Genomic DNA, 15,744 nt, shown 5'->3' with positions numbered 1-15,744 from the left:
ACAGAGCACAAAATACTTGTTTTTTTCTCAGAGACTTCTCACAAATTGGCTCTTTCAAAAGAGAGTATTGAGTATTCACTGATACCTAGACTGTGGCAGGTACGAGGCTGGAGGCACAGAGATGGTGAAGGCGCCACCCTTGCTTTAAGAGGGCTAATGCCTGGCAGAGAAGAAAAAATCAGTAGCCAGAATTTAGTCCAGCAAATGCCAGAGAAGATGAGCGGACCAGCCAGGAGAACTGGGCAGTTGTTTGTTTCTAATTGCTATTTGAGCTGAGCCTTAAAAGAGTAACCATTGGAGGAATGGACACAAGAATGAAAAATAAAATAAAAATTTAGAAAAAACAATGAGAGATGACAGCTGAGGTCACAGATCTCTGGACAGACAATGAACTATATGTCTTGAAATACAACTGCCTCCAGGAACAAAAAAGTGTGTTGACTTTCCTAGACCATATGACTTTGGGTTTCTGTTACCTAATCCTGCTACTGATCATGAGTTGATATCAGCCCAGGGCCTTTTTTAGATATAAGAACAATCAGACTCCAGTCTTTTCATGAAAAGTGTTGTGGCCCTAACATCTGCATTATAGCCATCTCCTTCCGAAATTCCATCTCCAGAAAACTATCCAGGAAATAAAATACTCATAGCATCCTGTAGCTGCAGACATGAATCCAGGAGTTCAGTGGATTATCAATTACAAGCAATTAAAGAAGTTAAGAGGTGACAGGAAGCGAATAATGACTTTATTGAAGAGTCAGTCAGGGTCTCTGCTTTGTATGGTGATATCATCTCTCTGATACAGGAATCCACTCACTTGGAAGGGCCCCTTTAGCTCCTGTGAATTGTGTAGACCTGAAGAACGGTTGCAGTACAGAATAGAATCCCACTGTGAGTGGCTACAATTCACTCACTGTGTGCTCTTAGGGAATCAAAGCCTGTTACACCAACCTGCCTTCAAACCGTCATCTATGCTATGGACAGTTTTTACACCTACGAGTACATCCTATGCCACCTCTTACAGCTAGGGCAGTCTGCAACAATAGAAGGGTATGGGGTATACATTTAAATGAGGTGGAGACTCATTTACTCTCTAAAATGATTCTAAAGTTCTGCATCACACTGTGTGAAAAATGACTAAGTCCACTCATGCATGGGACAGGATAATTCCGGCCAAGTTGACGATGACAGTATTTAAAAACGATGATGAAGGAGACTGGCCTTGGCGACGCCATTTAATCGTCACTGTGAGTGACAAAGAAACACACTTTCTTCTCCCACTCATTTATCTCACAGCTGGGTGGTTTATGAGATGGGAGCGAGTGTCTTGAGAATGGGAAAGAGAAAGGGTGGGAAGAGACCGTGTGTGTAAGTGAACAAGTGAGAGAAAGAGAGAGGGAAGGAGATGGGCTGAAAAGGGAGATGCAAAGAGGAGAAACAGAGAAAGACGGAAAGCAACGGAACAGAGGGTGATAATGGGACACGGAGGAAAAACGGGGGAAAACTAAGATTATCTCAGATGACTCTTAAGTATTAAACAAAGAATACTTTAGTAAGCTCCTGGAATGGGCTTGTTTTTAGACTCATTCAAGAAATCTTCAGGGTTTACAAGTTTCACCCAGAGGGTTTAGGCAAGTCGGCCCAGAATTTCTTGTTAAAAGCTTAAGGGCTCAATTCCTGCGAAGTATCCAAGGAAGTGTCTCATCCAAACAGGTATGGGGTTTCATACTAGAGAAGCAAACAGGTCCCAGAGCACAACTGATTCTTCTCGCTCAGGCAAAGTGCCCTCTGAATCCTCTTCATCATGGAGAGGGAAGGACGCTCTCCCTAGTGGGGCAGTTCTCTAGCCCTCTAGGAGGGTCCACAAGCCTCCTCCATAGCAGTGACTGCTTGGTGGGGTCAGCATGTAGACTACATTCCCGTGTGGCTTTGTAACATGGGCTTGGGAAGGGAATCCAAGCTAATTTCAGCATGTGTAAAGCTGGCAGATTCCATTAGTGATTATGACTCCACAGCAAAGTGATAAAGCCACCGCTGGATGCAGAGTCTCAGAACTGAATGTCCAAACTCGAATCTGTGATGTAGAACTTCAATTTTATCAGCTCTTGGTGTCAATTTCTCTCTCTCTCTCTCTCTCTCTCTCTCTCTCTCTCTCTCTCTCTCTCTCTCTCTCTCTCTCTCTCTCTCTCTCTCTCTCCCCCTGGCAGAAATTTTAAAGAATAAACTGATCATGGGTTTTCCCCCCTCTTTTCTCAATTTCTCATTCTTCCATTCATTTCTTCCTCTTTGAGACATACTATACAAGGGAGACGGAATGGATGTGTCAGTTACCCCTTGCTGTGACAAAATACTTAACAAAGTCCACACAAGATCAGAGGGCTTATCTAGGCTTCCTGCCTAGAGTCCATCGGGCGAGGCAGCTGGTCCCCCGGCTACATCAGGAAGCAGAGGGCAATGAATGCTGTGTTCGGCTTGCTCTTTCCAGTCCGTGCAATCTGGGTCCTCAGCTCACGGACTGTACCACCATAGATCTTCCCATCTCTCTTAACCCTATCCCCTCCCTCACACACCCAGATGCTTGTCTCTTAGACGATATTAAAGCCTGTCAGGTAGGCACTTAGCACTAACCAGAACAATCACGGTTTCTGTCTTTTACCCTGGTGGACTGGGGAAAAATTAATCATAGACAAGCCTTCATTGACAGTCCCACCAAAAGCCACAGCACAATTCCCAAAATAACCAAACAAGACAAAACGACTGCCCATTTCCCTAAGTGTCAAGCCCTAGGAAGGCTCCTCCCACCTTTATAAAAAGACATCTCAACTACCACTTTGAAAAGGGCATTGAAGTTAGTACTTAAAAGTTGTGGTTATAGTTGAGATACCCCAATTCAATACATCTATAGACTATGTGCATTCAAAACAACCAAAATAAATGATGTGTGCTGCCAAATCCTATCATGTAATATACACTGTGTTTATTATAAAATAATACTTTGTGTTTCCATTTAGAAAATGTTTTATTAAAAAACATCATTTTATAAGGTAAAATTTATATTACTCAGGATATGAAGAGCTAATAACTAGAGCCACTAGTTTCGTTCTTCTCCCTCTCCCTCTCCCTCTCCCTCTCCCTCTCCCTCTCCCTCTCCCTCTCCCTCTCCCTCTCCCTCTCTCTCTCTCCCTTTTTAACAAAAGGCAAGATTTCGTGCCAAGGTAACACAGTTCAGTTACCATAATAATACCCTTCCCTGAACAATGTCAGGAAAGTATAACACAGGCACTCGGAGTTACGCCAGAGCCCTTGGTTGTCTTTGGCCAGGAGTTCCTAAGCAGCACTTGTCAGCTGAACTTCCAAGCCAGAGTTACCGTGATCAATGGAAGAAACTCTAAGGACGACTGAAGTACATAGAAAACAGAGTGGAATTGTATAGCTCATTCTGTACACTGCTTATCTTCCATGCAAGTATCTCCTGACATAAGCATCTCTGCCCATTATCCATTTTACAGATCAGGAAAATGAAGCTCTGAGAATCACCATGCTACTATAATTGTAAAACTATAATAAAAAGTAAAATCACAGGAGGTATATTAGTGTTTTGTGCATCCCATGTTGACCTTTGAGAAACTGCTAGGATAATAACTAGTTTTCTCATTGGCTGCCTAAAATATTGCTTTTTATCAATTTTATATATTATATTTTGCAAAAGGTTTACATAAGTTTTTTTTTAAAACCACTTTAGCTAAACTGTTGCTCTGGGGTATATATGTTCTCCATGGAGAGGAGGGGCCGTGTAACTCCCAAAGTTTAAAAATTTTGGATCTTGAAAGCCAGAAAATTTAGATATTACAGTGGTAATCTCTTTCCTTCCCAGGGTCAGGAACACCACTGTGTATCCAGTATTTCTGTGGTGTTAAATTTTCACCGTGTTGAGAGGGACTAGGAAATAATATTTTAAAAGGCTTTTTATAAGGAGAATTGATGAAAGCAAGCCGAGCAACATGCTCTAAGGCGTTAGAAACCAGAGAACTCAAGACAGAGGAAGAAAGCTTGAGTCTCATGCACCCAGAGAAGCCCAGCAACAGAACTCTCAGTCTGTGAGGTCTCTGTGGACTCCATGCCTACTGAATAAGCCTGGCTTGCTTGTAGCATTAGACGTATCTACCCGTAAGGACATTTACAAGCTCCAACCTCTTTGTTTCTGAGAGGGGACAGCATTCTGACTTTATTTTCATTTCACTGAAGGAAAGACTGAGATCACTCAGGGGCATAGTAGCATCTGTGGCAGTCAGACCTCACTCCAGAGCAGCACCCTGAGCAGGGTCAGCACTCAGAAACTGCAGAGCAGACAAATACAAGATGGAGAGAGATTTGATTGGGAAGATCAGAAGAAAGAATGTTTTAACCAACCACCAACTACTCCATACTGCCAACTGATAGGTCCAAAGAGAAAAAGAAACACACCTAAATAAATGTCTCCAGGTTAGGGAGCAAGCTCTTGGTGTCCCCTCTCAACTGACAGCCCCAGTTGAAAGGTAACTGAGTCAGGAGACAATGCAAGTGAGTTCTTCCTCTAGCTGACCCAACCACTCATAATGCCTTTGTTTGTTTGTCTTGCTTTCTTTAAAGCCCTTACAATACTCTGCACAGGGTACCATCTGCTGAAGCGGATGAACAGGTAGCTTTAAAATGATGATAGCTCTGGGAAATGATAATCACCAGGTCATAGAAAGCTGCAGTGCAGTGTATAAATAAGATAAGTAAAAGTGCTGAGGACTGCATGTTTGCTTTAATAAAATGTGTTTTCCCTTTTCGTGGAGAATGCCTTTCTCAAATGCCTGGGGAGAGAAGCTGAACCATAGACCAGAAATGCGCAGACAGTTCCAGAATCCGGCAATGAGGGTGGGATCAGAGGGGAGAGGGATGAAATATTACTTACTGAGACACAAAATGAAAAAGGTTGGACCGGAGCCTTTCTGTTGAATTGCCAAAGCCATGGAATGCGATCAGAACTTCCAGGTCTAATTGTAAAGCTCCCCTCCGTGGAGGCCGAGATTCAGTGGTGAAAAGAAGGGTTTGGCTTTTGGCACAGCTCTCGACTAGCTACATGACCTTAGGAAACACAGTTTCTAAATGTCTGTCCTCAACTAAGCAAAAAAAAAAAAAAAAAAAAAGGGGGGGGGTGGGCAACTCACATGGATATAGGAGTGTCTTAATAAGTGGATGTCTGTTGTGGTAAATCTCCAACCCAAATATGCCCCGGCAATGAAAACATAACTCAATATGAATACAAGCTGTGTGCCTAGATTGAGCAGATCTACCACTACACCACCATCTTCCACATTTATGAGTCCTCTTATTGCGGTTTCTCCAGGCCACATGCTTCTGCTCCGCTTTCCTTCCACCTCCTCTGTCATCCTCTCTCTCTCTCTCTCTCTCTCTCTCTCTCTCTCTCTCTCTCTCTCTCTCTCTCTCTACTTTCACCTCCACCTTTGCTTTTCCTGCCCAATCACTGGCTCTAGCCTTTATTTTACAAATTAAGGTGGGAAGCAGGTTTACAGGAAATCACCTGAGTGCTGACTCATTCCTTGTTGGTAGCCCCTCCCAGGAGAACAGAATTTGCATCAAATTACAAAAAGCCCCAGAGCTATCTGCGACAGATGTCTGTGATGTGTCCACTCTGCCGCTTGGTACACTTTTGATGTTTGATGGATGGTACTGATGCAAAGGTAATGGTGCTACTGCTGGTGGTGGTCCATGGGTCTTCCCCAGAAAGCAGCTGCATGGCTGAGTCCTTAACACCTGAAAGCCGTCATGCCCTATGGGATCTCTCATTGGAAAGCATAATTTATTGAGCAAGAATTTCCTACGCAAAGTACTTCAGCGACTAAGAACCAAGTCTAAAAAATATGGGCAGCTTCTGAATATTAGCAAATATAGCACTTTTCCTGGGTTCTCTGAACAAAGTAGAGTTTTCAGTGATCTGCAAGATGTCAACCCTACAGGAAGATGCTCTCTTTCTCTACAACTATGGACACAGAGGGTGTACGGTTTCATCTTCCCAACAATTCTACAAGAAAATGAATCAAAGCCCTTTCTTCAACTGAGGAAACATCTAACCCATGTTAGGAGCAACATGCAGGAACACAGAAGTATCTCTTTGAAGAGCCAGTCCTTAAAACAGAAATTTCCATAGTCTTGATACTGAAAGACCCACAACGTGAGGACTCCCCCATGTTCTGACTCAGGAGAGGTGACACCCCAAATCACTCACAAGAAATGGTCTTGACTCAAATTGCAAGAGGACTTTTATTTCAAGAGCGCTCTCGGGCCCATAGTCATACACCATGCATGGGTAGAAGACCTGAAAAAATATAACATAAAAGCAAAATTCTAGGCCTTTAGGCCAGGCTTGAGAATATGACCTCTATGACTCAATGCTCCAAGGTATGCTAATCATAAAACAGATAGCAACATTCTTCCACCCACCCACTTCCTGGGTTCAAGGAGTGTTCATTCAAAGAAAGTCACCCTGACCCACCCTGACCATTGCTGGAACCCGCTATGCAGATGTGCTATTGCTAGAGGCTCATTGTTACTGTCTTGACTTTCCACTTCCTTGTGATTCTTAACTGGTATTTTTGGTATTTTCCAACAACGCCCTCCCCACCTCCTTGAGTTGTGGTTTCTTCCTTTAAATACCCCTTACCCAGCTACTCGGGGTGCCACAGTCCTCTACCCCTTTGTGGTGTATGGCTGTGGGCCCGAGAGTGCTCTTGAATAAAAGTCCTCTTGCAGTTTGCAGCAAGACCGTTTCTTGTGAGTGATTTGGGGTGTCGCCTCTCCTGAGTCAGAGTGTGGGGGAGTTCTCATGTTGTGGGTCTTTCCATTGGCTGGGAAACACGACCACCCCTCACACCCAAGAACCGACTTGGAGGTATGGGGATCCCTTCTTGTGTGCTGTGCATGCTGGCCGGTGTCTCTGTTCTGAGTGTGCTTGTTGTGTTGGTTTGTTTGTGTCTCATCCTTTGTTTCTGAAGCACGGATCAGCCTGAGTTTGGATCTGCCTGGATTTGGTTTCTCTGGTTCTGGTCGTCTAGGTGGAAGTGGACTACGGTGTTTGTACACAATGGGGTTTTCTGAAATGCGTGCGGTTTGTATTTGCAGCTGTCCTTTCGGGCCGTAAGGACTGGAGGACTGTAGTCTGCAGACATGCTAGGAGGACCACAGGCTGCTACCCTGGGGGACGTCCCAGGAGGTCTGAGGGAGTTCCAGGGACGCCTGGAGATTCCCCATCTGGGTGCCGAGTTGGAATCCCTCCTGGAGAGGAGAGATTTTTTGCTCACTCGGCCATCTGCTTCTGTTTCTGGGTGTTAGAAGTCCCGCAGGATGCGCGTTCTGGTCTCAGTTATCATAATCTTTTTTGTGTGTGTCTTGTTTGTCTCCCTGTATGTGACTTAGACAATGGGGCAGACCATTAGCACTCCCCTTCGACTGACTCTTAGCCATTGAACTGATTATAACTAGAGATAGTTTACACATGAGAAAAGCAGTACTCTCCAACTACCTGGAGATAATTTGGTAAAAGAGAAAAAGAAAAAATAAATAGACAGTATCAATTGGTCTTTGGAGCCCTGCACCTATAGTTAGGAGTCTAGTGTGATTGGAGAAGCCCTGCTAGGAGCTGATTGTAAACGATGCTCTTAAAGGGACCAGCAGTTTCTCAAGTTCTATGGTAAGGTAACTGGTGGCTGTCTTTCCTACAAAAATCTCTGTGCTTGTGATTATTGGATTCATCAAGTGACAAGGTGCTCCTCTCTGGAAATTACAGCTAGAAAAATTAAGAATTTTGTATGGTTTAAATAAGCAAATGAAACTATTTCATTTTCTGAATAGTTTCAAGGGTATAAATATGTTTTATATGTCTTGGTTATAGATTATTGGCTCATAAGTTATTGGTTATGATTATAAATTTGTAACATTGGTAACAAAAAGTTGGCTTAAAACTGGTAACTCTGGGTTGGAGTAATTTAGAACTACAACATGTGAAATGAGCCAACCCATGGAAACAGGTCTCTAAAGATATGCCTGAATTGGGTAATATTCTATGTAATTCTTATCCTAGAAACCAGACTTATAAAAGATAGGATTTAGGGCAGTGTCTTTTTGAGGTATTGGCGGCTACACCTTCTTGCATTTGTGTGCAGGAACAGGCAGCCAAACTTTGTAACAAGTAATGCTTTTGGCGTTGATTTTTAAAGAGAATGGATTGTTTACACTGTTAAAATTGGGTTTTGCTTCCCAAAATTGTGGTTGTACTCTCATGTTACAAAAGAAATTGAAGGCTTCTCCCAAATCGGAGCCACCAGCTAAATCCATCGTCTCCTCCAAAATCTATGAAGCCTCCTGAGTGGCCAAGTCCACTACCTCCCCTTTATCCACAGCCTCAACCCCAGCCACTGAGGGAGCCCTGAATCCCTTGGGGCAGAGAGAGGCAGACCGCTGTGGGTACATGGAGCTGCAAAGCACAGAGTCCGGGGACTCTGGTGGACCCGCCCAAACTTCAAACCCTAAAGTACTGGTCATTTTCCTCTGCTGATCTTTATAACTGGAAAACTAACCACCCCCCCTTTCTCAGAGGATCCCCAACGCCTCACAGGGTTGGTAAAGTTCCTTATGTTCTCTCATCAGCCTACTTGGGATGATTGCCAACAGCTGTTGCAGATGCTCTTCACAATCGAAGAGTGAGAGAGAATTCTGTTAGAGGCTAGAAAAATAGCCCGGGAGCCAACGGGCAGTCTACACAGCTACAAAATGAGATCGACATGGGATTCCCTTTGACTCACCCCAGTTGGGACTGCAACATGGCCGAAGGTAGGGAGAGCTTGAAAATCTATCGCCAGGCTCTCATCTCCAAGGTGCCTCAAGACGGGCCCACTAATTTGGCTAAGGTAAGAGATAATGCAGGGGCTGATCGAACCTCCCTCCCTCAGTGTTCCTTGAAAGGGTTATGGAAGCCTTCAGGTGGTTCACCCTCTTTGATCTTACCTCGGAAGCCCAGAAGGCCTCAGTGGCCCTGGCCTTAATAAGGCAGTTGGCCACCGATATCAGAAAGAAACTTCAGATATTGGAAGGTGTATTAAGAGGCAGAGAAGGCATATTACGAGAGAGAGAGAGAGAGAGAGAGAGAGAGAGAGAGAGAGAGAGAGAGAGAGAGAGAGAGAGGCAGGAGGCGGGAGGCAGAAGAAAGAAAAGACAGAAGGGATCATAGACAAGAGAAAAATTTGACTAGAATTTTGGCCACAGAGATAGGAGAGAGGGAAAAAAAAAGACAGGACCTAGAAACCTGGGCAACAGAAGACCAAGCCTCAGCTAAAAAGGCTCAGCTGTGTCAGACTGAAGTTACTTATGTGGGATACTCCCTTCGAGACGGGAAGCAGTGGCTAAAGAAAGCCAGAAAAAAGACTGTAACTCAGATCCCCACCCCAACTACACTAAGGCAAGTAAGAGAATTCTTGGGTACCGCTGGCTTCTGCAGGCTCTGGATACCTGGTTTGGTGACCTTAGCTGCCCTGTTGTACCCCCTAACCAAAGAAGGGGAAGTGTTTGTGTAGACCCCAGATCACCAGAAAGTCTTTAAAGAAATATAAAAGGCCCTACTGATGGTCAGCCTTTGCCTGACCTAACCAAGCCTTTCACTCTTTATGTAGAAGAGAGATCAGGGTTCATCAGAGGAGTCCTTAATCAGACTTTGGGACCTTGAAAAAGGCCAGTGGCTTACCTACCCAAGAAGTTAGACCCTGTTGCCAGCAGGTGGGTTTCTTGCCTGAAAGCTATTGCTGCCATAGCTCTGCTTGTCAAGGATGCTGATAAGCTCCCTTTGGGACAGCAAATAACTGTAGTGGCACCCCACACTCTTGACAGCATTATCTGATAGCCCCCTGATGGATAGATGGATGACCAACGCTTGTATGACACATTATCAGAGCTTTTGTTAACTGAACGAGTGACCTTCGCTTCCCCTGCTGTCCTCAATCCCACTACCCTACTGCCCGAGACTTCTCCTACTCATCACTGCACTGACATTCTGGCAGAAGAAACTGGTACTCGAAATGATCTGAAGGATCAGAGAAGCTTTGGCCTGGGAGTTCGAGCTGGTACACAGATGGCAGTAGCTTCGTGGTTGAAGGTAAGTGGAAGGCGGGGGCAGCAGTGCAGTGGTGGACAGAAAGCAAGTGATTTAGGCCAGCAGCCTCCCTGAAGGGACTTCAGCCCAAAAAGCCAAACTTGTGGCTTTGATACAAGCTCTATGAATGGCAAAAGAGAAGTCTACACTGACAGCAGGTATGCTTTTGCCACTGTACAGAGCAATATACAGACAAAGAGGGCTGTTGACAACTGCAGGAAAAGACCTAAGATGCTGTGGCTAAAGGAAATCAGATGGCAGATCTAACCTCCAAACAAGTGGCCCAAGGAGCAATGATCCTGGCAGTCAAGGAGCCTAAAGATTATTATGATGTCAGAGAGACCAGCTTTAGATACACCCCTGAAGACTATCAAGTTATGGACAAATTAGGACTGGTAAAGGAAACCCTGTATAGAGTAGTAGAAACAGAAAAAGGAAAACTAGTCCTTTAAATACCCACTTACCCAGCTACTCAGGGCGCCACAGTCCTCTACCCTTGCGTGGTGTATGACTGTGGGCCCTAGAGCACTCTTGAATAAAAGTCCTCTTGCAGTTTGCAGCAAGATCGTTTCTTGTGAGTGACTTGGGGTGTCGCCTCTCCTGAGTCAGAACGTGGGGGAGTCCTCATGTTGTGGGTCTTTCAGACTGTGGTGCCCTGAGTAGCTGTGTAAGGGGGTATTTAAAGGAAGAAACCACAACTCAAGGGGGTGGGGAGGGTGTTGTTGGAAAATACCAAAAATATCAGTTAAGAGTCATGAGGAAGTGCAAAGTCACAAGAGTCATAAGGAATACCTGGTAATTGTGCAGGTTATTTCTCAAGACAGTTTCTATGAGCCCCTAACAATAGCACATTTGCATAGTGGGTTCCATGAATGGTCAGGGTGGTCCTTTTTGAACAAACACTCCCTGAATCCAGGAAGCAGGTGGGTGGAGGAATGTCACTGTTTTATGATTAGCATGCATTGCAGCATTGAGTCACAAAGGTCACATTCTCAACGCTGGGCCTAAAGGCCTAGTTTTTATGTTTTTATGTTTCACTTTTTCAATACTATGCAGGTTAGTGCTTCTAACAGGGAAGCAACAGAAAATCCAAACTTCAAATTTGCTTGCATAAAGAATGCAAATTTGTTTTTTTGATTTATGTAACTAAGGAGTTGTGCTAACTTTCTCTCTGTGATAAAGATTTCAGAGAGACAGTTTTAGAAATAGGAAGATGAATTTGGGCTCTGTGTTTCTGAAGCTTGAGTTCTTGGTCACTTGGCCCCATCACTGTCTGCCTGATGTGACTCTGAAGGTCATGGCAGAGAGATAGAGCACAGCTACCCAGTTCATGGCAACCAGGAGGTAGAGAAACTGAAGAGTGGTCTACGAATGAAATCCATCTTTCCAGGGTATACCCCAGTGAGCCACTTCCTCCACAGCCTTACCTCTAACTTTATACTACTTCCCAACAACGCCATCAAGAAATGATTCCATTCAATAGTTCAGAGCCCTAATGGTGCAACCATTACTCAATTACTAGATATACCAGATGAGAACAATACCTGTTTGCCGTCAACAAAATAACAGATCTTTTTTATACCAAAAATACAATAATAGCTTGGGGAATAAATCTATCTTCAGGATCCGGGCTAACTTGGGTAACTTCACCATCAAGCTCCACAAAGCAGCTGCCCAGGAAGTGCAGGGCTCTCTTCATCGAGTTCCTTACCTGGTAACCTCTCAGAACCAACTTCAGTGAAGAAGAAAGCATTTATGCGTTTTCATCATGGACAGTAAGCTCCACTCTGGTTGGAGTAGATTAACTCATGTGCCTGTCTCTGAACCAGTCACAATGGGTTAAGGGAGAAGATTCTTTGGTGAGATATTCAGAGCCCAAACTGGAATCAAGGTAATGCCAATCCCACACATTCCATATGATTGGTCATGGGAGGGATGCTTTCCCTATGGAAATTCAAGATGCTAATATCCTGTAGAAGAAGTCATGGCCACTGGGAAGAAAGATCACAGTAATGCTTTTTAAAAGGAAAATTCTTCTAAAACCAAAGCAGCGTTCACTCTGGGATATCTAACTCGAGGTCAGAGAATAGTTGAATATTACTATAGTTGCTTGGGGCTGACTTATCAAATCAGTGCTTTAAATAAGAGATAAATATTCCTTTTTGAGAGGCCCCAAAACCATATGACAGCCACCGACCCAGGGTCTGGTGAGGGCAACTCTTCCTCTTTCGTAGCACCAATCATTGTGTTGTATACTTACATAGCCAGAAGAGACAGTATCCTTCCCTGTGTTTTTCAATAAGCATATTATTATCACTAATTAAAGCATTCTAACATGTGATGCTGTTACCTCCTGAAGCCCCAACTCTAGTTGTCAGTAACATAGAAGACAAAATCTCAACACCCAAACTGTAGGAAGAGGACACAAACACCCAGGCCATGGCAGGTTCCTTCATGGCCGATGTCCTTAAAAACATGTTCTTCGCCTCATCCAAAATGATCTTCTCTCCAGACATAATCTAAAACAGGCTGGTGAGACACAAAGTGTAAAGTGACCTCAAGTTGTTTTCTATTTTCAAGATGGCTAGAGCCTATTCTTAAAGTATAAGAGGAACAATATGGGGTAGCTATTAAAAGCATAGGATTCTAATGCCTGAGTCTATATCATTAGTTATAGTTTCACTTCAAATTGTGAAACCTTGGAGTTATTTAACCTACACACACACACACACACCACACATATACACACATATTCATACCACATATACACATACCATACACATCACACACCACACATACACATACTACACACACAAACTACATATACACACCAAACACACACCACACACACATGTCCCATCATAGCAGAGAGGCATTAAGAGCTGCACTAGTTCAGTCCAAAGGTCTGAGCTTATAGCATGTTTTGTTTAAATCATGGAAGGTTGGAAAGCAAATAAATTAAACGGGAACCAGAAGATGGTTATCATCTTCAATCCACCCCCATGACTTATTTCTGCTAGGCCACAGCATCAAAGTTTCTTCTACCTCCCAAAACCATACTTCCAGCTACGGACCAAATTTCAAACACATGAGCCCATGAAGAATAAGTCATAGTCAAACAATACCATTTTATTCCTGGACTATCATGAGCTAACAGACATTTTGTGATTCAAAATGCATTTGATTCTGCTTCAAACAAAGCCACAGTCTTGCCTGTCCCAAACCTGTTCAAATATCCATAGTCTATTCTGAGACTCAAGGTACTATCTTACCTATGAAATGTTGAAAATAAATAAATGGATGGATAGAAAAAGAAAAGAGAAAGAAAAAATGGAGAGAGGGAAGGAAGGAAGAAAAGAAGGAAGCAAAAAATAAATTTGCAATTCCTGGAGGCAGAGAGATGGCTTCGTGGTGAAAAGCATTGCTGGTCTTGCCGAGGGCCTGAGTTTATTCCCCAGCATCTACATCAGACAGCTTACAACCATGTGTAACTCCAGCTTCAGAGAACCCAATACCTCATTCTGGTCTGAGTGGGAATCTGCACATACATGCACATATAATTACATAGACTTATACACGTAAATAAGTAATAAACAGAAATGTTAAAATATAAAAGTGAATTCTTATATAAAAGGTTACATCCTTCTGATACACAGCGGTGCAATAGGTTAAAACTCCTATTTTAACAAAGAGAAACAGGAAGAAAGCAGGGAAACATTGGATGAAAGCAAAACTAAAACCCAAATCCTATCGTTCCATGTCCGGTGTATGGAGCTCATTATGTGTATATGCAGCACCCGTATGAGAGAGTAGGCTTTGTTACCCCTTTACACCCACGCCATCTGAAGCACCTGGGCCTCCACCTTGGTCTGTTCACTTCGTAAGCACAGGCTCTCCTTGGCAGACATTCCATGATCCTCGTGTCTCTGACACTCTGGGGTCTCCCATTGCGCCTTATTCATGCTTTACGTTCACAGATTTATACAGGCCTGCCTCAAGAGGACACCAGTCCTGAGAATCTGACCATACTACACATTGCCTGGTCTCATGAGCTTTTCTTCCTGCCAGCCTCCATGACCCCAAATTCTTGCAGTTTGCATGCCTACAAAACCACTGTGAAGATAACTCCATGTTCCATTGCAAGCTCAAGATGTAGTCTTGGTGTCTGAATAAAAACACTTCCCCGGGTGGCCCTTTTCCTTGAGGTTCTATACTCTTTGTGTTTGCTTGTTTTGTTGCTGTTATTGTTGGTGTTTTATTGTTTTATTTTTGCTTTTTATTGGTTCTTTGTGAATCTCATACCATATACCCCAATCCCACTTATCTCTTCCTCCTTTCATACCTGCCATCCACCCTTTCAATCTCTGGACACACACACACACACACACACACACACACACACACACACACACACACACGCGCGCGCACACACACACACACACACACACACACCCTTCAGAGAAAAAAAATTCATTGTGGAATCTGTAATGTGTCACATTGTGTCCCAGTATATGCAAATGTTCATTGCAATGACTTGTTAGTCTGGTATGAAGCCCCTGGATTCTGCTACTCTAGGAATACTGGAAGCTAACTGGGATTCCTCTCAGATATCCTGTTGTTGCCCTGTGTCATGGAGATCCTGTAGTTGTGAATCTGTAGGACCAGCCTCTTTATATACCTCCAAGAGTTCTTTGATGCAGTAAACGTTGAAGTGAGCCAGCTCAAAGCCCTGGGTCTAAGCCAGAGAGATCTCCTTGTTAACCAGCCCACTGGCTTTTCCACTGTCAGGGCCAGCTTGTCTGCAACCCCTGCAACCAAGGCCAGCTCTACCTTGCTGCCCAGGCAAGGTATGGGTCCACTCTCTCTAGTGTTGCAGTCAGTGAGGGACAGGAATGGTTCTTCCCTTCTTATGACCCCAGAACCAGCTGCCCTGCCTGCCATATATGGAGGGAGGGGAGGAAGGCATCTTTCCCTCATCTGCACCACCATACACCAAACAAGAGACAGGGACAGATCTCCTGAGTCCACGCCCTTGGGGTCAACTCATCTGCAACCCCTACATCAAGGGCCAGCTCTGCTGTGCTGTACTAGTGACATACAGGGCCAGCTCTCCTAAGTACTGCAGCAGGTAAGGGCCAAAGACAGCTCTCCTGTTCTCATGACCCCAAGGCCAGTTCACCTACCTGTTGTAGGTAGCAAGGGTTGAGGGTTGAGGAGGGTATCTTTCTCTTGCCCATACTACAACACAGCAGACAAGTTGTGGGGCCTGCTCTCCCACACTCAAACTCTCAGGGTCAGTTCACAAGTGCCCCTCACCATCAGTGTCATCTCTACTGTGCTGCCCAGGACAGGTGCGGGGCATACTCTGCCAAGTGCTGCAGCAAGTAAGGGTCAGGGACAGGTCTCATGAGCTGTCGGGGCCAGCTCTCCTACCTGCTGATGGTGACTAGGGAAAAGGGATGAAAGGGCTCACTCCCCAAACAACACCACTAAACAGTAGACGGAGCCAGAGCCATCTCTGCCACACTCACACCCTCAAGACCATCTGGCCCATTTCC

The sequence above is a fragment of the Mus musculus genome, chromosome 4 (genome assembly GCF_000001635.26).
Source record: "Mus musculus strain C57BL/6J chromosome 4, GRCm38.p6 C57BL/6J".
Classification (NCBI taxonomy): Eukaryota; Metazoa; Chordata; class Mammalia; order Rodentia; family Muridae; genus Mus; species Mus musculus.
This window is presented reverse-complemented; position numbering follows the sequence as displayed.